Below are 22709 nucleotides of genomic sequence, written 5' to 3' on the forward strand. Positions count from 1 at the left end.
CTCATTTTTTAACACAGTGTTATTAATGGTTATGTTAAAATCCTCTGCGTGGGTTTGGTGGCTCTGGGTTCCATCTCGCACTTGTTGAATGGGGTGAACACGGGCTCTCATTTGGACAGTGGTGGGATCGGGCAGGTCACTGCTCTCACAGGCACCACAGAGCTCACACCGCCGTCTCGGGAGCAGCTGCTGAAACACAGGGCAGAGGGCTCCAGGTCTCGGGGTCAGCAGCCGGGCCTGTGAGCTGCCATCCAGGCCTCAGTTTCCAGAGGACAGGGAGGGTGGAACCAGGGGCAGGTGAGGGTGGCAGAGCAGCTGCTGGGACAGGGCACAGGGCCTCCTGCCCTCGGCCCCCACAGTTTGTACCGTTTGTTTGTCTGGATCGTTGACCCTTTCCATTCTGCAATTGTTACAAACTTATAACTTGAATTGTTTTAGTCTCAGAAGTAGCCTGGTGCAGACAAAGCATTCTCCATCCTCCCTAGGGGCCAAGCCCTGGGTCTGTCTAGACGCCCCCGACCCCCTTTCAGTTCAGGTGCCCCCTCCCCTCAGTACCAGGACACTCCTCAGCCTGGTTCAAAAGCAAATTCAGGGGTTCCTGGTGGGCAAGGAGGGACCGCGCTCTTCCCACCCGCTCAGCTCTGTGGGTTGGGACGGTGCTGCAGAGCATCCCAGAGGCCTCTCCGCCCCCACACTGACAGTGCAGACAGAGCCTATGCACTGCCAGGGGGCCCAAAGCCCCCCAACTTAGCTCCCCTGCCATTCTGGGATTCTTAGAAAAGCAGTTGGGATGTTTCTGGTGATTGTTGTGTTACAGGACCTTTGTGTTTACACTTTTATTGTGGACCTTTTTAAACATACACAAAAGCAGCAAGTGACACGTCACAGCCCTACACCCCCAGCACCCGGCTGCAATAGGTGCTGAGCCTTGGGCAGCCTGGCGTCATCTGTCTCTGCCCCCATGCTTATCCTTGCTGTACTTTTTAAAGCAGATTCTAGATACCAGGTCATTTCGCCTGTAGGGACTTCAACAAGAACCGCAGCCAGCCCTTGAGAGGCACCACAGACTGGCCCTGGGCGGCGCTGGTGGTGCATGCGCTGTTTGTGACTCACCAGCACGAGTGAGTTGCTCACCTGTGTGATTTAAACTGGAGCTGGTTTGAGGTTGTCCACCCATATATCCCTTTGGCCGTGTTCCTTAGGCCCTCGTGGTGGGGAGAGGAAAGGGCAGCCGTCATGCCTGAGCCACGGTGGGGATGTCATCTGTGCTCAGGTTGCAGGGGAAGAACTGGGAGGCCTTGGAACAGGTGGAAGGCTCTAGTGCAGGGTGGTTGCCCGCGACCTGCTGCTATGCAAATGAGTGCATGTGCTGGCAGGGGCGGGCACAGAGGGACGCTGCAGGAAGGAGGCACAGACCACCCAGAGGGGTGAATGTGAGTGGCACTATGAAGAGAAAGGTAGCTAGGGCCACAGGGCTGAGTCAGGCCCTCAGGACAGCCAGTGCAGATGCACAGCAGACCCAGGACAAAATCGGCACCCAACTGGGTCACATGTGAGTCCCCATGTGGGGTCCTGTTGGTCAGGACACCTTTCAGCTTCAGGAGGACAGAACCCAACTCCAAATAGGCTTAGCAGAAAGAGGACTCTATTGGCTTACATAACCAGGCTGTGCAGGGGGACTTCAGGCATAGCTGGATCCAGGTGTTCAAACATCAGCATGAGGATCCAGTCTAACAGGGCGGGGAGGGGTCAGCCCCCCCGGAACCACAGGAACACGGGGCAGGGGAGGTTCGCTCCACACAGCATGCTTGAGGTGCTGTTGCCAACAATGGGAGATTGGTGGTGGGCACGCAAGGAACAGATGTCCGCACGGAGGGGACATTTGCAGCCACAGGATGGGCCAGGGCTAGAAAGGAGGATGAGGAGAGCAGAGCAAGAGCATCTGAGACCTGAGCCTTGGGTGTGGCCTCATACAGGACGAGGCTGGCACACTGGTAGCCCCTGGGCTACCGCTGTGGTTTGGCCACCGCTGTTTTTAAAATATTAGAAGTGCACAAGAATATCCAAGCTTCTGTTGGAAACCAGAGAGGAGTGGCCACATGGGCCCGTGGTACCTTCGGCAGCAGTCAGGTGGGGCTGGGCACTGCCGCCCCTTGGGATGGGCCGTGAGTTTCCCCAGCGTGCCCTGTGGTCCATCTGCCTCCCTGGCGTCCTCACCCAGCCGCTGGGGCATTTGCATCTGGGCCTCAGGGGCTGGAGGGGATTCCGGTGGGAAGGGCTGGGGAGAGAGTGGACACAGGTCCCCAGGGAAGTGAACACCAATGAGATTTCACCAAACACTCGTGAGAGCAGAGCAGAGGGTGCAGCTGGGCCCTGTGGACCCTGTGGGTGCTCAGAGTACCCCCAGGAAGTGCATGCGGGTGTGCAGGCTCCCGGCACTCCGAGCCACCTCGGTGGGGCCACAGCGTCCGTCCCGGTCGTAGCCCGCCCTGCCAAGCCCTGCCCAGCCCGCCCCACAGCCCAGGCCAGAAACGCCTCCAGCCCTGCAGCTCTTGGCCTCAGAAGCGGAAAAGCCTCTGCAGTTAGCAACGCAAGATGGTTTCTGCGTCCTCCCGACCCCCGCCCCCAAAACACACACACACATCGGAGCGTCTTGGCAGCTGGTGAGCGCTAACGTGGCTGAATTGCTTTTGGGGACTTTGAAGGAAACTAATTAAAACCAGCTGAGATGGGAAAGCTGGAAGGTGGCGGGAGCCAGGGACAACTTTCCACAGGGCCCGGGAGGGAGCAGCCCGGAGCCGACCACGCCACCACGAGCCACAGTGTCCAGCCAGGCCCGACGACCTGCCCAGCCTCGCCAAAGGTGGGACTGCCCAGGAAACCGCCCTTCCGTGGGGCCCAGAGCTGAGTACGGGAAATAGGGCGGGAGGGCAGAAACGTGGGTGTGTCTCAGGGTGGCCGTGTATGTGCGCACGTGTGTGTTCATCCGTGTACACATGTGTGTGTTCCAAGGCAGCTTTGTGTGTAGTATGTGTCTCAGGATGGCCCTGTGTGTTTGTGCCTCAGTTTACCTGCCTATCCAAGTGCCCTGCAGTGCCCCCCACGCTGGGAAGCCCCCGCTGCCCCCTGTGGCCATCCTGTCTTCCTCCCTGCCTCGGGGGCTGCCCATGGCCAGGGTCCAGGTAGCCTGCGCCAGCCGCCTGCAGCTCAGCAGACGATTTCCAGGTTATCAGAAGGACCCATGCTTTGGTTCTTCTCATTGCAAAAGCTGTCCCTGCCCAGGATGAGGGACTGAGACGCAGAGGGTTCAACAGGGAGAGGAGAGGGGCAGCCGCCCCCACGCGCCTGCAGTCCCTGCCTCCTCCGAGACCCACACAGTCTGCTTCGTGTGTGCACCTGGGCATGGAGGTGCCTTTTCTTTGCCTTTTTACAAAGATGGGGTTGTGCCTGGAGTACTGTTAGTGTTTTGCTTTCTTGATTGGGGATGACACAGGGTTGGTGCCACAGCTGCCCCCGTCAGCCCCCGGGTCTCCCGATTCGCGATAGCGGCTGCTCAGGGCCCCTCAGGTCACCCAGTGCCTCGTGGGTCCCCCTCAGTGGACATTTTCTCTCATTTTCTACAATCTTTCTGCCTTAAAAATCAGCGAAAACATGTGTTTTAAAAGACCAGGAGTCGCACCTGTGATATTGGGGACAGTGCTTATCTGAGAAGCCCGCCCTGACCGCTGTGACCGCCATGCCTGCGCCGTTGCTCTCTCTCTACCCCCTGTGGCCCCAGGACTGAGGCGTGTGCCCAGCACTCTGCGGCTAGCTGTCCCTGAGCGGGCGGCTGCGACTCGGAGCTCCCAAAGGGGTGAGGTTGGGCTGGGCCCCCAGAGTGGGAGCTCCTGAGTCACTGGGAACTGTCTCAGCTGCGTTCACACTTCCAGGGATCCGTCCGGAACCTGTGGCCAGCACCTGTATGCAGCTCTGAGCTGGGAGCCGGCATCATGGCAGGGCTCATGATCCCCTCTTCCCAATGTTACTCGAAGGAAGGAGCGAGGCTGGACGGGGATGGGGCGGACCCACATCGGCATTTCTCTCTATCTGTAGCATGGCCAATAACGCACTAATTCAGAATCCTGACTGATCATTTTTAGTGAGGAATCACCAAGTGCCCAACACCGAACAAGGCCCTGTGCATCGGACGTCTGATCTCATCTTCATTTCAACCCTGTGTGGCTGTGTCCTTGTCCCCATTTTTTGCAGGGGAAACTGAGGCATGGGTAGAGGCGAGTCATTTGCCCAGATGGCTGGCATGTGGCAGAGCCTGGGTTCCAGGCCTGGCATGCATTTCAAGATGGTTTCGAGCCCCCAAGTCCCACCTGTGGGCCCAGGTTTAAATTACTCCCCCCAGGGTGGTCACACCACAGGCCCTGCTGCTACTCAGACGTTGCCATCTGTGAATTGAGGGCGTGGGCATCTCCTGCGGAGCCCTGCTGGTGCCCACTCTCTCTGAGTACGGGTTTGTGCAAATTAAGACAATATCACAGGTAGGACATAGAAACCACGTGCACACGCCCAGCCATCCCTGCACATATGTGCCTGTGGCGTCACCCGAGTGCATGCATCTGAGCATCTGACACACGGGCACTCACTCCCCTTGCTCAGGTCATAGAACAGACAAGCTCACTGTGTGTTGTTCCCTTTTTGCCTTGGTGGCCAGGAAGCTCAGAGCTTAGACTTCCTGTAAGCTTTTTGGTTTGTGGTTTGTGTCTCAACCTCTTAAGGTGTTGGCCTCATTTTCCCTGAGCACCCTTTAGTACTTTCTTTTGTTTTTGTGTGTGTGTTTTTTTGCAAAGGAGTCTCACTCTGTTGCCCAGGCTGGAGTGCAATGGTGCAATCTCAGCTCACTACAATCTCCGCCTCCCAGGTTTGAGCAATTCTCCTACCTCAGCCTCCCAGTAACTGGGACTACAGGCGCACACCACCTCGCCCGGCTAATTTTTGTATTTTTAGTAAAGATGGGGTTTCACCATGTTGATCAGGCTGGTCTTGAACTCCTGACCTCAGGTGATCCGCCTGCCTCGTTCTCCCAAAGTGCTGGGATTACAGGCGTGAGTCACCGTGCCCGGCCCCCTTAGTACTATTTGGAACAAAGGGAGTGCAAGTTTTCAAGAAACAAAGTTGGAAGGAGAAAAAGATTGAGGAATGAGAGGGAGGGGCTGTCACTGTGGAACCCTCACCGAAGCAGGGTCAGCACGAGGCTCAGGAATGCCCGCCCAGACTGCCAACGCCCCGCCAGCACTCACTGCTCAGGACTGAACTGGTGTCTCCCCGCTTTTCTTCCGGAATCGTCTCTCCCTTCCAAGCTTACTGCCGGGGCCACATGGGCTTCCCAGGCCGGCCCTGACCCTCCCGCCCGGCCGCCGTCCCTGCAGACCCCAGCTGGCCCGAGAGAGGGGCCGCCTGTGCCCAGCACCCAATGCACCATTGAAGGAAAACATGGTCCCAGTGCCTTTTCCAGCCACTGGCAGATATCCCTCTTTCTTCATTTCTTCCCTACTTTTTCTCCAAATGATGAAAGAAAAACACTCCCAGGGAAGCGGGCAGGGAGGGGTTTTCTGTTGTATCCTATCCAGCCTCACTGAAGCCAGCAGCTGGGGCTTGTGTGGGCTGAAGGTCAGCCCAGCAGGGGGCCCTCCCTAGCTGCAGGGGAGATGGGGTTGGGGCTGGGCCTGCAAGGAAGCTTCTCCCTGGGGTCCCCTCTGCTGTGGGGAGGGTCATGGGACCAGAGACCCCGGGAGTGTGGCCTGGAGTTGGGGGCTCTCCCACCTGTGATGTGATGTGTCCAGGCTCAGGTCAGCATTCAGGGAGGGCCAGTTCCTGACCGCATGGTGACTCAGTTTCCCCACCTGCAAAGAGGCGATGATGATGGGGTCTCTTTGGGCCAGCTGTGAAATGGAGGTAGAGGCAGGATGTCCATCCTTCCCTCAGAGACACTCAAGAACTGGAGGATGAACAGAGACTGAGCACGGCTGGACAAACGTGAAAGCGGGAGGGCAGCAGCTGGGACAGAGGCTGGTCACTCGAGTCCTCAGGGCAGCAGCCAGGACACAGGCCAGTCACCTGTGTCCTCGGGGCAGCAACCAGGACACAGGCGGGTCACCCACGTGCGCAGGGCAGCAGTTGGGAGTGTGGGAGGAAGAGACCCTCACCAGGGGCAGGGGCCAGCCGGGGAGGGGTCCTGGGTGTTCAGGGTGGAGGACACTCTCCTCATAGGCCATGTGCACCCCATGGAGATGCACACCTTTTGAATGGAGATGCAAAATGCATGTGTTCACACGTATGCAGCACTGCGTGAGGAAAATGCAAACAAAGCTCAGAAAAGCAGGCCGGGGCCCACATGTGCGGGCAGGGCGTCCAGGCAGCTTGGGCAGGGTGATCAGAGGTCCTCACTCAGTGGCCTGTGAGTGGAGGCCTGAGTGCAACAGGTGCGGTGGCCATCTGGCAGGGGCAGGGCAGGGCAGGGCGTTCGAGGGCTCTGGGGGGTGGGCCCAGCGCAGGTCTTCCAGGCCGGCTCTGGCTGCTGGATGATGGTGAAGCAGGGTGTGCGGGCAGGGCGTCCAGGCAGCTTGGGCAGGGTGATCAGAGGTCTTCACTCAGTGGCCTGTGAGTGGAGGCCTGAGTGCAACAGGTGCGGTGGCCATCTGGCAGGGGCAGGGCAGGGCAGGGCGTTCGAGGGCTCTGGGGGGTGGGCCCAGCGCAGGTCTTCCAGGCCGGCTCTGGCTGCTGGATGATGGTGAAGCAGGGTGTGCAGCAGAGCCCAGGAAGGGGATGCCAGGTGTCCAGTGGGAGATGAGAGTCAGGGGGTTCAGAACAGATACTAGAAAAGGCTGGGTTCTAGAAGGCAGAGCTGCTGATGGATTGGATGTGGGGGTGGGGAAAGGAAGGCGACTTAGCAGATCAGGGAAGCCCAACTGTTCACGGTGAAGTTCACGGGGCAGGTCACACAGTTCACAGTGGCGTCTATGATGCCGTTGACAGTGCAGGTCACGTGGTCACGGTGAAGTTCACGGTGCAGTTCGTGGTGAAGTTTGCAGTGAAGCGATGACCTGACAGGTGTGGGCAAGGCCACCTCCTGCTCAGGCCCCTGGAGAAGGTCCCTCCCACCTCCTCCTCCTCCAGCCCCTGGAGGTCCCAGGCATTCCTGGCTCGTGGCCACCTTACTCCGTCTTCGCGTGGCCTCCTCCTGTGTCTGTCTTCTCTTCACGGGCCTCTCCTAAGGACACATGTCTTTGGATGTAGAGCCCCCGTAATCCAGTGTGACTCCTCTTAGCTAACCGCATCTGCAAAGACCCTGTTTTTAGGTAAAGTCACATTCACAGGTGCTGGGGTTAGGACTTGCTTTTGGGGGACACACCTCGGTCCACACCTCACTATTCCCCACCCGCCACCCAACCTCGGCAACGACAACTTCAGAGGGTGAAAGTGCCACACAGACAATGACACAGGGACGCAGGTGGGCGGCTCCGTGGGGGTGGCTCAGACCCCAGCGAGCCAGCATCTGGGCCGAGGGCTCCAGAGCCCAACGCAGCCCCGGCGGGTGGTCCAGGGGGAGCGGCGAGCAAGAGTGGTGGGGCAGCAGGGGCAAGGACAGGAGATGTGTATGCTTGGGCTCAGGCAGGCAGGTGAGCAGCCAGGGGTGCGAGCGGGCAGGGGTGCGAGCGGGCAGTGGTGCCAGTGGGCAGGGGTGTGAGCAGGCAGGGGTGTGAGTGGGCAGGGGTGTGAATGGGCAGGGGTGCAAGTAAGCAGGGGTGGGTGTGAGCATGGCACTCGCGCATGGGTGCAGCCTCAGGTGTGTTTGGAAGGACCCCTCGGCCTGCCTCAGGTAAAATGGGGTGTAGGAAGCCCCAGGAAGCTGGAGACAGGTGTCAAAATCTTCTGGGCAGGAGACAGCAGTGGCCTGAGGTGGCGCAGGGTGGATGCCAGCCCAAGTGCTCTGGGGCCTGGGGCCTCTCACTCTGTGTCCATGGTGAGTGTCTCACCCTCTCTGAGCTTGGTTTCTTTATCTGTAAGGTGTGCATGAGGCCCCCACCTGGTTTCCCTTTCGGTCACAGCTGAACAGGGCCATAGGGGACCCCACACCTGGGGTCCCCTTCTTCCCTTCAGCATCCTGGGGGCCTCACAGGGCCCCCACCAGCCTGCCCTGCCTTCTCAGAAGAGACGAAACCCTGGTATTCATGGAGCCCTGGTGCAGTGTGGGACAGCAAGGCCAGGTCCAGCTGCTGGCTGTGGACGTCCAGGGCCCTGGGAGGGGAGGCCAAAGGCTCTGGGAAGGAGCTGGGGGCCACTGCCCCACTGGGCAGACCTGAGGTCCCAAGTCCCTGCTGGTCTCGCCTCGGTCTCCTGACAGAGCCAAGTCAGCCTCAGGCCAGGGAGGTGCGGGGGGCGGTGGGGGAGGCAGGAGACAGCATAGAGCCCCACCCTCCATCAGGAGCCCACCAGGCCCCTGCCCCAGGCCCACCCTGCTCTGCCAGCCCCTCTCCAGTCCCAGGCCCACCCTGCTCTGCCAGCCCCTCTCCAGTCCCAGGCCCGAGGTAACACACGTCCGCCAGCCCCACTTGGCCATGCAGGCCTCTGCGCAGCCTGGTGCCCACCTTCCCTTCCCAGTGCCCTCTCCACAGCCTGCTGTGTGACTGTAGGCACCTCGCTTAACCTCTCTGAGCTGCTGCATCGGAGCTCATGAGGTCTTTGCCAGTGAAGGCTTTTCCTGCTTCGATGGCAGTTCCAGAAACCCTTGACGTTTCCTGGGCACAGCAGCCCAGACCCAGCCAGAGTCAGGGACCTTTGTTCCGTCCTAGAATTGCCCCAGACTGGGCCCCCGGGATGTCAGCATGCGGCCGGAGTGGGGAGCAGGAAGGGCTGTCTGTCAGTCTGTCTCATCCACAGCAATGTCTCCATGCTCGGTTAATCCACCGGAAAGAGCGAGTGGGTGAATGGGGGACCTCGTCGGGGCGGGGACGCTTGGAAAATGTGCAGCCCAGAGAGAACGCTCACATGCCATAAGCCACGCCCACGGCTTTGGCCCACATAGTAGTTCCTTGTTTTACATGAATTCTTGCCAAAGTTTTAAAATGGGGAGATTTCACTTTATAACCTGGATTTCTGGCTTTTCCTGAAAAATCAGAAAGCCTGCCACTGTGCTCTGTGTCCTGGCAGCCACAGCCACAGCCACAGCCACAGCTGGGGTCCGGGCAGCAGTGGCCGCTTATCCAACTGCGGGCATGGGAGCCCTGTGACCCCCACCTGAGTGGGAGGGTCACCGAGAGACCCAGGGCCCACCACGGTGTCACCAGGCCAGGTGTCAGCGGTGTGGCATCCCCATTGCTCCCTCCTTGAACAAATCTGGGTCATTATCTCTGCCTTATCCAAGGCACGGGGGCCATAGTCGTGCCTAAAGCTAATTAAAATCTGGGTCCCCGCACGCACCTGATAAATGGGACAGCTGCAATCCAGTGTGCATGAGAGGCCGGGACCGAGGAGGCAGAGCAGCTGGAGATGGCTGGGTGCTGAGACTGGCGGCCTGGGCAGTGACACTCCAGGAGACCAGCTCTGTCTCTCCCCTCAGCCCCTCCCTTCCCTTCACCCCCAAAACACCCGCCTGTGGGCCCTGGAGGTGGTAGAAGGAGCACGGGAGTGAGGAGACCGCAAAGGAGAGGCCAGCGGGCACCCTGGCAGACCGAGGCCCGGGGCACCCTGGCAGACCGAGGCCTGGGGCACCCTGGCAGACCGAGGCCCGGGGCACCACGGCTTTCCCGGCACAGATGTGTTTTCTGAGTTTTTCTGAAATTGGGGAGCCCTGGGCTCTGTGGCAGCCCTGCTCAGCCCCACTGGGTCCCGCTATCCTGCCTGCCAGTGAACTCAGGCCTCTGGAGAAGCAATTCTGTCCGGAGCGAGCCTCGGAGGGTGTCCTGCAGAACTGGAGGCAGAGTTATAGACGGGGTTCAGTCAGTCCCACCACTGCCTCTAGCTGGGCATTGAGCTTAGTCTTCTCAGCTCTGAAATGCGGTGATTGTGGCAGTGCTGACGGCAGCTGTGGTCCAGAGGGTGCAGCACCCAGGGAGATCCCAGCTCCTGGGCTCCATACCTCAGCGCCTGGACAGTGCCACAGAGGCCTCCACAGGCTCTGCAACAGTGGGGAGAGCGACTGGGCCAGCCCCCAGGGCTGTGTGCATGCGGTGGCCGGTGCGGTAGAGGCAGGTGCCGTGGAAGCAGGCGCTGTGGTGGCACTTAGAGACAGTGACCCTGAGCCTCTGCCGAGAGCGGTGAGGAGAAGGGCCCTGCCACCACCTGGCCAGTGACACCCCCAAGACTGTGCAGCGGAGCCGCCTGGGACCCTCAGCATCCAGGCGTTCCCTACACCCTTGGGTCTGGGACTCCCTGAGGATAGCTGGAGGCTGCAGGCGCTCAGGGCTGGCTCCCTGCGGTGGGTCCACACCCTGTCACCCTCAGGGCCTAGATCCTGAGTCCCCGGGAAGACAGAGTAGAGTCCAACCTTGGAAGCCCAAAGCCCCCACCTGGGTTCAGGCTGCTCCCCACAGGCCACGGGCCTCCAGGTCGGACATGGCCACGGATCCCATCACGCCCGGGCTTCAGTTCCCAACACAAACGCCTGCTGGGCATCGGGAAATGGGAGCAAACGTGGGTGCGGGGTGAAGGCATCTGGCCTCGGGGGCGCCTGGAGGAGGCCACGGTCTCCTTACTTCCACCCTGAAGAGCCCTGGGGACCACAGACTCGAGTCGCCGGAGGCCCAGGGATGCTGCGGAGCCGGGATTTGAAAGGTGGCAGCCTCCCGGGAGAGAGCCGTGAGGGCAGAGGCCCCCAGACCCAGCAGAGCTGCCTTGGATTGGGAGCAAGCTGTGGCCTGGGAGCGGGCCCAAAGCAGGAGGGTCTGAGGGAGAGGCAGGCCCTGTGGCCTCAGGTTGGCACCATAGAGGCCTCCTCTGTCCTGGCTGTGGCCTCCTGCTCTCGAGAACAGGCCAAACCCAGGAGGATGTCCCAGTTGGGGGATAGCTTCCCCCACCCCAGGGAACAGGGCTTTTCAGTGCCCAGGCGGCACAGGGCCGCCCCTCGCCAGGCCACTGTGGCCAGAGGTCCACGCGCAGGACAGCCCCGTCCAGATGTCCACCACCACCCAGCCTGGCCTTCCCAGAGCCATGGGTCAGCCAGTTAGGGCGGGGCCGAAGGGAGCACAGCCAGGCCTCCGGTTTCCAGCTGCCCAGAGACAAGCTGAGGCCACACAGCGAGTGGGGACAGCAGGGTCAGCCACACCAGGACCCAGGTAGCCTCGAGGAGACACTTGCAACAGGGAAGGGCTCTGCCTCGGCCTTGCAGAGACTCCGGTCCCGGGTGCCACTTCCCACTGTGTGGCCTTGGAAAAGTCCCTTCCCCTCTCTGAGCCTCAGTTTCTCATCTGAGCAATGGGGAGGAACAGAGCCACCTCGTGGGGCCTTGAGAGGATTCAGGAGGCAGTGCTGGCCCGGTGACCACCCAGAACATCAGGGGCCCTCTGGGATCTCAGGGTCGGTCAGGCCAGTGCCAGTCACAGCTAAGCAAGGGTCCTGGAGAGGGGCCAGGAGCCCCCACCGCAGCCTGCCACCCAGGGCCTTGAACAGCCCATCGCTCACTGCACTGCCACAGGACCTCAGGAGCCAAGGCCCTTCCCCCAAGCCCCTCCTCAAACCTCAGCAAGACTCCACCCCTGGCTGGAGGAGGGAGGAAGGCTCTGTGTCCTAGGAACCCAGGGGCCTGTGCAGCGGGGGCAGTGCTGTGCCCATTTTACAGCTGAACACACTGAGACTGAGCCCCCAGCGTGGGAATGGCAGGGCAGTGACAATCCCCATCGCTCAGGCCCCCTTTGTGAAGTGTCTGGAAAATCACAGATGGCACTCCAGGTGGCCACCCAGCAGGATGTCTTCCAGGGGCAGGAGGACACCGACCCAGCTTGTCCAGGAGCAGCAAGAGAGCCCGGAAGTGGCCAGAGTTGGGTGCACATCCCAGCCCCACGTCTAAGCCATGTGCCCTGGAACCCAGCACTAACACTTGAGCCCCATTTCCTCATCTGCAAACCGGCACCGACAGCTTCTTCCAGGCGTGTAGCTCCCAAGCCCGGCATGATCATTGGACCGATTGCCTGGAAGGCCACGCCCGGCACACAGTCGGTGCTCATGGCGCCCTTCCTCGAGCCGGGGCAGCAGGCACACAGCCCAGCCCCTCCCAGGACGGCTCACTTGCCAGCGCTGCAGAGCCAGAGTGCGGACACCCCATCCCCACCCAGCTCCCACCCCGGGCACTCCACTAATCCTCTTGTCCTTAGGAGGTAAAATTATAATCACTTTTAATTGAAAAAGAGGCTGATATGATTCCGAACCCCACAGCGGCAGGAGAGTAATTAACACAGCCACCAGGCCTCGGAGAAGCCCATTAATCATGTCACTCAGGAGACAGCTCATTAAACCTCTGCTGGGGCACTGGGAGGACCAGGTGACCCCACGTGGGCCTCATCGGTCCCAGTTTCTCATGCGGAAACCTCACTCGAGGCGGGATGGACTCCGTTCCCAAAAACCAGAGGCCGTGACCTTCTCAGGAGGCCACTTGACGGCAGGGAGGAGTCCAGGCGGCTGCTCGAAGTTCACTTGCGCTCTGGCAGCCTGGGCGTCCTCATCTGTGAGATGGGCCTGCTGGGCCTTCCCCACGCTGGAAGACAGAAGACACTCCCAGGCCTCCCGTCCGACCGCCCACAGACCAGCTTCGCAGTGTCACACCGGAATCTCAGCCGTGTGTGACTTCGGCAGGATCTCCAAGGCAAGCTCTGGACCTAGCCCGAAGCTTCTGACCCAGAGGGTCTAGGTAGGCCCCAGAAAAGGCCACTGAAAGAAGCCACTTCCGACGGCACCACCATTACCGAGAGAAACGGCACACAGGGCTTCACCGGGAAAGAGTAATGGAGAATAACGACGGTTTCTATCTTCAACAAGCAGTCAGGTGGTGATCAGTGGTTTTAGGGGAGGGACCGTGACAACCTTGCCCATAAAATCAAAGCCCCGCAGGGCCACACATCCTTCACCCTTCCAGGGCTCCCTCCACAGGGCCCAGCCTGCAGAGGGTCCTGCAGGGAAACGGCGCACTCACTCCCTGGGAGGAGATCCAGGGCTCCTCTTGGGGGACCAGAGCCTGAGCAGGCGCCTGTCCTGGGGTCGGGTCTACCTCAGGGCCTGGGGACTGTCAGGTCAAGGTCAGCCACCCACCCACACAGGGCATCCTCCTGGGGTCCCATGGAGTCTCCCTGGTCCTCGGCTTCCTTCTCTGTGGTACGGGGTGAGGGCTGCAGCTCCGAGAGAAAGGCAGACCTGGGCGCCGCCTGCCCTTTTCCAGAGCTGCTGCTTGGCACCTGGAGGGCTGCTTGTCTTCTCTGCCTTCCCCGGGAGGCCGAGAGCAAGGCCCCCAACCACCCTGCCCTGAGCGTGTCTTCTCTGCCTTCCCCGGGAGGCCGAGAGCAAGGCCCCCAACCACCCTGCCTGAGCATCACTGAGAGGGAGCTCAAAGCCAGGGGCGAGAGAACCCAGGCTCCGCCACTGTGTGGCCCGGGGCAGGCCCGCACCCTTTCTGAGCCACTGTTCCCCTCTGTGAAGTGGGCACACCGAGATACCCTCAAAGATCCTCGTTCTAGAAATCCAAGGCTCGAGCGGCCAATGAGAGAAAGGCACCCCCTTCTTTAGTTTTTAAAGTGGGTTCTGGGGCTGTGGGCACCGTCGCCCGTTCTAACCACCTGCCGCCTCCACGCCCTGGACGAGCCGTCTCAGCCTTGGGACACCCGCCTGGCTTTATTCACCTTGGCTCCGCCAGAAGGTTCCTGAGGCCAATGAATCCCAATCCAGTCCCCACAAGCCAGATGCCTGGCAGGGCGGCCCCCAGACAGTTCTCACTCCCCCCACATGGTCCTTCTTCCTACACCCTTTGGGCAGGGGAGAAGGACCCTCAGACAAATGTGCTGATGGAGGCAGCTGGCATTTGCTGGGCTCTGGTACGGCATTTACATTTAGAGGGTAGGCTGTGTCTCCAAAGTCATTTCTGGACAGACTGCTACGGTCGCACGCCCACCTCTACTGGACAGTGCCTCCACCTCCCGGCGCTGGGGAGCTCTCAGAGTCTCCTGTAGAAATGAGGCCCCAAAGCCCCCCACGGCCCGGCAGGGGAGTGTGTGTGAGCCCACTTGTGCATATGCATGTGCAGCTGTATACATATATTAGCGTGTGTTCAGGCGTGTGCATGGAAGAGCATGCATAACTGTGCACACACCTGTACATGTGTGCATGAGTGTGTCCACGTGTGCGCTCACAGGGGAGGCCTGTCCCCACCCTGCACCCCACCTGAATTGGTCCCTTGCCCTAACCTAGAGCCCCAGGTTAGAGGAGCAGCTCCCAGAGACCCCAGGAATAACAGCTGCCCCAGCTGGACCCCCCGCCCCCGGGCTCCTGAGCACCAACTCTCTGCCAGGCCCAGGATGGGGGCGAGCAGAAGACCTGCGGCCCTGACCGGTGTGATGCCAATAGTGAGGACAGGGGACAGTACAGCAGCAAATGGACACCATCTACAGAGCCAGGACCAACAGCAACAGCTCTGTGGTCAGGGAGGGCTTCCTGGAGGAGGCGGCATTGGAGCTAGAGCTGAAGGCCCATCTTGATGAGGCTGTGGAGGGTTGTCTAGGAGACTGGGCAGAGCTGGGTTGGGGCCTGGCCACTGGTGAGGTCCTGGTGTCCTTCTGGGTAATGACCCCCTGAATATTGGCCTTTGTGGCACGGAGCGGCACAGAAGGGGGGATTGCCGTTCTCGCCTGCCTCTTGCCGTGTGCCAGCTCTCAGCAATTTCAGTGGGTGGCAGGGCTCCGTCTTTAAGCACAAATCCCCACCGCCCCCAGCCACCTCCCTGTCATTTTCGAAGACATCATTTTCTTTCCATGTGCCCCCTTATCTCCCTCCTGTTAAAGGATCTCAAATAGGCACCCCGATAAGGTAGGACGAACACCATTCCCCAGCCCCTCCAACACCGGCCTCTACTTTCCCCCAAAGTAATTAAGATAAATGCAGCTGATAATTTGCACCGTATTCTTAAACGTACCCTCCGGGCCATATCTCAGATATAATTTTACCTGCAAAGGTTTATCTGAGCACTCAGGTAACAGATAGTTTTTAAGCAAAGCAGCAGCGTTTGAAGCAAAAGGAAAGGAGAATGTTTGTGAAATAAATGTCAGAAGGCAGCAGCGCTGCGGCCCCGTATGGCGAGGACTGCAGACGGGAGGCCCCCGTGCTTTTCTCCTGGGCTGCTCGTCTCCGCCAGGGTTTGGGGTGATCCTGGCTGCCTGCCCACGCTGTGAATGGGGCCAGATGGGTGTGATGGGCAGACACGATGCTCAGGATGAAGGCCGGGGCACAGAGGCTGTGGACACAGCCGAACTCCTCCCTTTCCCCAGCCTTGCTGTCTCGGGTGACCTGGGACCGGAGGCCCCTGCCCAGCGGCGCTGGCACACATGGCGTCTGACTTTGTGCTCCACACCCATCAGGGTGAGGCCAGCTGGCTGCAGGGGCCGTGCCAGGCCATGGAAGGGGATGCAGACAGCAGGGGATGGTGCCCAGGGTGACACAGCTCGGGCAGGCTCAGCCCTGGTGGGCAGCCAGAGGCCGGAGAGAACCGACAGAGTGGACCGAGCTGCTCCCAGGACGGGCTGGTGCCTCCCAAACAGACAGGGAGAGCTCAGCGCGGGAGGCCAACATCCTGACCCCAGCTTTGCTCTCCAGACTTGCGGTGTGACCTTGGGCAGATTCTGTGAGCCTCAGTTTCCCTCATTTGGCCTGGAAGCCCAGCTGCTCTTCCCAGCCTGGTCCCACCCCATGGCACATATTTCTTGGCCCTTGTTCGTGTCCAGGGTAGGACAGGTGGGGCCCTGGGATTGGGTGTGGACAACCTCCCTAACCCCAGCAGCCTCCCACTCCCTGCCCCCGAAGTCCATGCTGACCCCACCCCTTGAAGCCATGTGCCCCTCAGTAGCACTCCGCCCCTCCTCAACGTTCCTCCAACAGCCAGGAATGCCCCCAACGCCATGCCTGAGAGACCCTCACCCAAGGCCAGGCCTCAGCTGAGGGTCATGTCATCAGAGCAGCCGCTCAGGTCACCCAGAAGGCCCTAAGTGCCCACCCTTCTCTCTCAGGCCAGGGCCTTGGAGCTGGGATTGAGCCAGGCAGGACTCGGGGGCCTGTGGGGCTCACCCAGTGCCCTCCTCTGCCAAAGGGCAGAAGGCACAGAGAGGGATGGAGGCCGGCCTGAGGTCACACAGGACACAGTGGCAGACCCTGACCACAGGTGGGAGCCAGATCCCGACTGCAGGTTCAGCTCTCAGCCATGCCGTCCTTCCCCAGTGCCATGTCCAGAAAGCAGGGGCCACACGCAGGTACCATGTGTGGGGAAGACAGGGCGTGTGCACCAGGCTCCATTCACACGGATGGGGACAGGGGAAGAAGGGCAGCTCTCCCACAGCTCCCCCTCGCCAGGAACCCCACACTTCCCGCTCTTCCCACAGAGGGGTCGAGAAGAAAGGGAGAGCCAGTGCCTGCTGTTTGGGAGGGCATGGGCCAGCCCTGACGACAGCAGAAACAACCAGGGGAATACAGCCTACCCCAAGCCAGGGACGGCTGCAGCTGAAAGGGCCGGGACCGTTCGCAAGGAGGAGGAGCGGGTTGCTCGGGATGCCTGGCTGCGAGTGGGATTTCATGAGCATTGATATCAGGGTGTCACAGACAGGCCCAAGGACCCATCAGATTCAACCTCCATCTACAGTTGGGGAAACTGAGGCCAGAAGACCCGATTGGACAGTGGCACTCAGTTGGGCAGTGCAGCCGAGTGTGCAGGGCTCCCGGTCCCCAGGGGATGGCCACCAGGATGTGGAAGGGCAGGCGCCCTTTGAGAATTGCGGGATCATGGAGACACATGCCCAAGGAGTTCATACCACACGCAATCCAGGAGGGCTTCCTGGAAGAGGGATGCCATGCTTCTGAGCAAACGTCTGCGGGGCACTCACTGTGTGCTGGTTTGTGTGCTCCATAAGGTGGTTTGCGTTGTTCTGTTTAACCCTCTGACCACATCCTGTGAGGTCAAGACTCTGATCATCCCCATTTTACAGGTGGGAAAACGGGCTTAGAGAGGCTGGGACAAGGCCTGGATCCCACAGTCAGGGAGTGCCGGAGCTGAGAGTCAAGCCCAGGTCGAGCCAGCCCCAAAGCCCCCTGCATGGTCGGCCAGGAGCGAGTGGGGGTCGGGAAGAAGGGAAAGGGGAGGGGCAACCCAAGGGATCTTCTCCAGCAGAGCAAGGGGCTGGGGAGGAAGAGCCAGGGGTGGGGCCGGGGCGAATCGGGAGAACCTGACCCTCAAGGGTGGAGAGGCTTAAACTGAGCAGGTTGAAAGAGGAGGTGAGGAGAAGAGGGTTGGGAGCAGCGGCCAGGTGTGGGGCAGAGGCATGGGGGCAGGAGCCCAGGTGGGGGCACCCCTCCTCTCAGGCACTGACGTTCCCCACACCCCCAGCCAGAGCCACCCCGACCCGCTCTTGAGTTACCAGAGCACTTGGCCGGCTAAAGAGGGGCCAGTTCCTGTTTCTGAGAGAAAAGGAGCCGCTCACACTCCTCCGGGGTCTCCCTGGGGCCAGCCCTGGATCTGGGGGATAGGATCTCCCGACTTCAAAGGGGTCCGGCCTCCTGTAACCCACACCGACGGGCTGGCACCAAGGGGCTTTGCCAAGAGCCTGGGCAGGGCCAGAACCCAAGGCCTGGAGCACACGCCACCCCCATGCCCACCCACCCCAGGTCCGAGGACTGGGACACGACCGCAAGCTCCTGGAGGGAGAGCTGGCAACTGGCCCTCGAGTGCCCCAGGGTGCTGCAGGCAAATGTCCCTGCTGTCGTGGGACAGAGGAAAGGGGATGGTATGGCCAAGTTCTGCTTGCAAGCTGGGCAGGCAGAGGCAGGGCCACCCCAGGGGATAGGAAGGACAGAGGGACAGGCTGTGGAGGCAGTGGGGCAGGGCCACCCTTTGTTCAGCACAGAAGCAGCACAGTTACAGGCAGTCCTGCCTTCAAATCTGAGCTTGGCTGTGTGGGCTGTGTGACCTTGGACCCATCACACCACCTCTCTGGGCTGTAACTTCCTCATTTGCAGCAATTTCTTGACTCACTGACTTTCTGGTCAGCCCAAGGTTGTGAATCTGTCACATCACTGTGTGCCCAGTGCCTGACACAGCATCCGACACAAATTCAAAGACTCGTGGATGGATGGGTGGATGGGTGGGTGAATGAGTGGGTAGATTAGGGGGGATGGGCAGGTGGATGGATGAATGGGTGAGTGGGTGGATGGGTGGATGAATGGGTAGAAAGGTGGATGGGTGGGTGGGTGGATGGGTGAGTGATGGATGGATGGGTGAGTGATGGATGGATGGATGGATGGATGGGTGAATGAGTGGGTAGATTAGGGGATGGGCAGGTGGATGGATGAATGGGTGAGTGGGTGGATGGGTGGGTGGGTGGATGGATGGGTGAGTGATAGATGGATGGATGGGTGGATAGGTGGGTGGATGGGCAGGTGGATGGATGAATGGGTGAGTGGGTGGATAAACGGGTAGGTGAATGGTAGAAGGGTGGATGGGTGGGTGGATGGATAGGTGGGTAATGGATGGATGAATGGATGAATGAGTGGGTGGACAGATGGGTGAGTGATGGATGGATGGGTGGATGGGCAGGTGGATGGGAGGATGGACAGGTGGATGGATGAATGGGTGAGTGGGTGGGTGGATAGATGGGTGGATGGATGGGTGGGCGGATGGATGGATAGGTGGGTGGATAGATGGGTGAGTGTTTGATGGATGGATGGGTAGATGAATGTGTGGATGGGCAGGTGGATGGGGGGATAGGGGGATGGGCAGGTGGATGGGGGGATGGGGGATGGGCAGGTGGATGGATGAATGGGTGAGTGGGTGGATAGATGGGTGGATGAATGGGTGGAAGGGTGGATAGGTGGGTGGGTAAATGGATGGGTGGGTGGATGATGGATGAGTGGGTGGATGGATGGGTGGGTAGATGGATAGATGGGTGGGTGACGGATGGATGGGTGGGTAGATGGATGGGTGGGTGGGTGATGGATGAGTGGGTGGATGGATGGGTGGGTAGATGGATAGATGGGTGGGTGACAGATGGATGGGTGGGTGGGTGGATGGATGGATGGATTAATGGATGGGTGGATGAATGGATGGGTGGATAGATGGATGAATGGGTGAGTAGGTGGGTATCTGGATGGATGAGTAGGTGGGTGGATGGATGGGTAGGTGATAGATGGATGGGTGGATAGATGGATGATGATGGATGGATGGATGGATGGGTGGATGGATGGATGAATGGATGGATACATGAACAGATGGATAGGACAGTGTGGCAAAGGCTTTACTGCTGAGTCCCAGTGGCTTCCTACAGTTCTTCACCCTCCCTGAGCCTCAGTCTATCCATCTCTTGGTAAGGTCACGCTTCCTCTTGTGACACAGGGACTCACATTAGGGCCTTTGCATTCTCTACATTGCTAGGAGGGGCATGAGCTGGTTGTCTATTCCCGTATAATAAAGAACAGACTGGAACAACAAACCTTTACTATCTCTTAGTTTCCAAAGGTCAGGATGCAGGTACAGCCTAGCAGGTGGTTCTGGCTCGGGTTCCCTCACAAGGTTGTGGTCAGAATGTCAGCATGGGCTGCAGCATCATCCAAAGGCCCAACTGAGGCTGGGGAAGCCACTTCCAAGGTGGCTACCTCACACAGCTACAGGCAGGAGGCCTCTGTTCCTCACCTCATGGCCTCTCCACGGGGCTGCTTGAGTGCCCTGAAAGCATGGCAGCTGCTTCCCCACATGTGTGATCTAAGTGTGCAAGGAGGTAGCTGCAATGCCTTTTAGAGCCCAGTCTTGAAGTCCAGCACCCCCTCTTCCAGCATATTCTGTTCATTAGCGGTGAGGCAGTAAAAAAAGCTCAGCTGTGTTCAAGTGGGGAGAATGAGGCTCCACCTCTTGAAGGGAGGAGGGTTAAAGAATGTGTGGCCATATTTTAAAACCATCACAGAGATTGACAATTGGACAATCTCCCTCCAAATGTCAAACGCAGGTGCCCTTTGATGCAGCTAGGCCCGCAGTGTTTGCAGCACAGGCTGTCACCACATGAAGACCATTGCTGTGTTGTTTCTAAGGGCCGAATGCAGGCTGCAGCCCAGTGTCCATCCAGACAGGTCTAGGTGCTCTGCAGCCTGGATGGGAGGACAAGTGGACAGAGAGTGAGAAAGCTCTTCATGGAATATTGTGGAATTATCTCCAGGATATATTGTTAAATGAAAAAAGTCAGGAGCGCAACAGTGAGTGTAGCCGATGATCTTCTGATCAAGGAAGGAGGAAAGGGAGTGTGTGTTCCTGTGTGCTGGTGTTTGCATCAAGGGACTCTGGGAGGAAACACCGGAAGCTCCTCTAGTCTTCCCAGTGGGGCTGGGGAGGGATCGTGGCAGGGATGGGAGGGGCAGCGTTCTCACTGACTTGTAATAGAGTCTTGAGCTTTGGAGCCACGTGAATACACAATCTGTGCATACAAAAGACCCAACAAAAAGAAATGTAAGATAGCCATCAAACCTGCGGCTGAGGCAGCCAGGTGACCCCCAAACCCTTCGGGGTCCCCCAGACCGGCTGAGCTGCCCGCTGACCTCTGGGAGGAGCTCACCCATCTCCCGGTGGCCCTTGGTGGCTTCCTGGTGCCCTGAGGTTGCAGCCGGCTCTGCCCGGGAGCTGCTCCCTCCCACCTGCTCCTCCCGGGGCTCTTGGCCCACAGTCAGGCACCACATCAGTCCTGACATGCTTTCCATTTTCTTTGCAGCCAAGAAATTCTCATTCCTCAGGAAGTTGTGCGGTGACCCAGCTGAGGGGCCCCCGACTCCCCAGGTATGTAGAGGCAGCAGCCTGCGCCGAGGCTGGCCGGAGATGCTCTGGTCTTGATGGTCCTGAGGCCCCCTCCAGCCCCACCCGCCCGGCCTTCCTCTCCCTCTCAGGACAGTAATCGGGCCTGCCCACTGCCTCCCGAGAGCCATCTCCTGGGGCCTGCTGGGCAGGGCTTCCAGCCACAGCTCTGAGCCAGCAGGTGGGCGTGTCACCTGATGTTCCACATGGCAGCCGCTGAGCCAGCAGGCCTCACTCCTTCCCTTGATAAATCAGACCAACTCCTTTCCTTGACAAAGGCCACTGGGCACAGCTGTGTTCTCAACACTCCTCTCCACATCCAGGACTCAGTAAAAGCCACCTCCTCCAGGAAGCCTTTCTGATGTTCCATCTGGGCTGAGGCCCCCGCTCTGAGCCCCCTCCTCCTCCATCACCTCCTGGAGGACTCTGGCCATGGGTAGGAGGTCTGACATGTGGGACTGGGCTTCATGTGGGGCCTGGCTGTTGCTGTTCCTACCCCCTGCAGCCTGGCCCCAGTGGGTGTCTGAGCCGTGCAGGACACGGCTAAGCCCAGTGCAGGGCAGGAGATGTGCAGGGCTAGGAGCCAGCCCTCCCAGGAGGACCCCGCCTACACTGGCTGAGGCCTTGAGTGGGTTCCCCACCTCTCTGTGCCTGGATTCCTCACCCATAAATCCAGGGCGACAATCACAGATCACCTCTGAGCCACCATGAGCACAAGGGAGGCAGTTCAGGAAGGTGCTCAGACGCCCAGCGTCATTTATTCACTCAACAAACCTCACCTGTGAATCCTGGCCCCAAGGACTCCCAGGCCTTTGCCCCCTGGCAGTGAAGCCCAGAAGAGGGAAAGGGACACTCCTCCTGGGGTCATGGGACAGGAGGTACCTCAGTGGTGGTGGCAGAGGAGGAAGGGGCACCCAGGCCCCCCCACCCGGCATGACTCTTCTTGGTGCTGTGATGTGGAGCTTGCAGGCTGGGACCTTGCCCACCCTGGAGACCTTGGCCCAAATTGGGCAGGACCCTCCTCCCCCGGTGCAGGCAGTCCCTGGGCACAGCAGGAAGAGCCGGCTGGAAGCGCAGGTACCAGTCTCGTGCTGGGGACAGAGGGCCTGCGAGCCTCTGCATTAGGAGTTCCCAGGCAGCTGTAGTGTGGGAACTTCTGGAGGGGCGTGAGATACCACCAGCTCAAGCTGGTGGGAGGGTCCTGTGACCGCAGGAGGCAGCCCCCCGACTCCACAGAGGCAGCAGGGTCTCTGAGAGCGCTCCAGGCCTGAGGCCTGTCCCTTCAGCTCCCAGCTGCTCTGCTGTTGGCTGTGTGACCCTGGCCAAGTCATCTGCCTCTCTGGGCCTGCCATGAGGACCCAGGGGTCAGTGGCAAGGATGATGCCCACAAGGGCTGAGTCCTTCCTCGCTTTCCTGTGTAAAGGATGCCCAGTCCCTGCTGGGCAGATCAGAAGGGGCCCCCACACCTAGCGGCCTGCGCACCGCGTGGCCACAGCCCATGGCTCGGGTCTGAGTCCTGTCCGCACAGAGGACAGTCCTGTATATCCTGACATGAGAACAGACATGATCAGCGTGAAGCCAGCCCTGGGTGAGCAAGGGGCCAGGCTCCTCTGGGTGGGCGGCCCCTGCTACATCTGGCATGTGCCAGAATGGG

At 59.9% G+C, this 22709-nt stretch overlaps 1 protein-coding gene across 1 annotated transcript in view; it reads left to right on the forward strand.

Moving 5' to 3' along the window:
• The window catches only part of ZNF469 (zinc finger protein 469), a 57982-nt gene that overhangs the window by 21095 nt on the left and 14178 nt on the right, over positions 1-22709 (forward strand). Inside the window, exon 2 of the mRNA XM_015443250.4 lies at positions 20976-21040. The gene's annotated coding sequence lies outside the window, so the exon portion shown is untranslated. The remainder of the gene's footprint in view (positions 1-20975; positions 21041-22709) is intronic.

This window comes from Macaca fascicularis, chromosome 20 (assembly GCF_037993035.2).
Source record: "Macaca fascicularis isolate 582-1 chromosome 20, T2T-MFA8v1.1".
NCBI lineage: Eukaryota > Metazoa > Chordata > Mammalia > Primates > Cercopithecidae > Macaca > Macaca fascicularis.